Source organism: Pteropus alecto, unplaced genomic scaffold (genome assembly GCF_000325575.1).
Source record: "Pteropus alecto unplaced genomic scaffold, ASM32557v1 scaffold110, whole genome shotgun sequence".
NCBI lineage: Eukaryota > Metazoa > Chordata > Mammalia > Chiroptera > Pteropodidae > Pteropus > Pteropus alecto.
This window is the reverse complement of record NW_006431920.1, coordinates 341,115-342,433: the sequence shown is the minus strand read 5'-3', so window position 1 is coordinate 342,433 and position 1,319 is coordinate 341,115. Positions and strand designations below refer to the sequence as shown.

General features: G+C 50.9%; 1 protein-coding gene across 1 annotated transcript in view; it reads left to right on the top strand.

Moving 5' to 3' along the window:
• Positions 1-1,319, top strand: part of INPP5D (inositol polyphosphate-5-phosphatase D) — a 111,841-nt gene that overhangs the window by 39,913 nt on the left and 70,609 nt on the right. The window lies entirely within an intron of this gene.

Below are 1,319 nucleotides of genomic sequence, written 5' to 3'. Positions count from 1 at the left end.
GCAGGAGTCCCATAGAAACGCTGTTGTGTCCTCCGTGTGTACCCATCTCAGGAGACGCACGAGGTCACTTTGTCCCATTACTACCGAAGTTAACTTTAGCACTTGCTTATGGTGGTGTCTGCCAGGTTTCCTCATTGCAAAGCTACCATTCTTCCCTTTGAAACTGTTAATGACTTTCTGGGAAGGTACTCTGGGACTGTGTAGATATGCCGCTCCTTCTCAAAGTCTCATCACTAATTTTAGCATTTTAGCATCTGTTGATTCTGCCCGAATCAATTATTAATTTGATGGTTGCCAAACGGTGACTATGTCCATCATTCCTTCGACAGTTATTATTGGCATTTACTGTAAGAGAGAGCTCTCCCTTCCCATTTAGTATAGACTCATGACTCTATATTTTAGTCAATAAATTATAATTATTTTTATTATTCATTTCGATGCTCGGATTGTGCCAGATGGTCCTTTCAACTGTCCTTGCAGCTGGCTCCTGGCTCCTGTACCCATTTGACAAACCCTCCTCATGTTCTGAGCATTTCCTTACTTTCCGGAACAACAGATGTTCCGGGCACACATTACACCTTCCCTACCCTAGACCGCCTCTCATGGCCCTAGAATCAGCCATGCCCCTGGCTCTTTTCAGTGGCGAGTGGTATGGGGTGTTGTTGCTTCTAGGTCCTCTCAGCAGACAGAGGTGGGAAATGTGTGTGTGTGTACACACAAACACACACACACACACGCACACGCACGCATCCGTATTGCCTACGGACGGTAAAACCCTGAGTTCACGCTGGAGCTTCCACCTTCCAAAGTGACACTGAGGTCAGAGTTCATTCTAGCCTCACTAACCCCTTTCATGACAGTGAGAAGCCCGCTCCCACTTCTCTGTAGATTTTACTGTTCGCTCAATTCCTTGTTGGAGCCAGTCCCCCGCTCTGCTGCCCCTGGGCCCCGGCCTCGCCCCGCTGCACCCTCTGTCTGCCGGCCACCTCGGCCCCAGCCCCAAAGCCCCGCTGGCCCTGGCCACTTCAGAGGGAGAGCAGGGAAAGGAAGCAAACCAAGAAATATGTTTTAAAGGAAAGAGAAGGGAAGGGAAGAGAAGGGGACGAGCTGATTGGCGTCTAAAGAGACACATCCTGTGGTCCATTCTTGCCCCCCCCACCATCACTTGCTAATGCCAGAGGTCTGGGGTCCTTCTCCCTGGCTCCCTGTCACTCACTGGCCCCTTCCTGGTGTGGTAAGAAGTCATGTCTGACCTTTCTAATTCCAGCTCTGCCCTGGCCCCTCTCCCTTCACTGTGCCTCCACTCCCGCCCTCCCCGC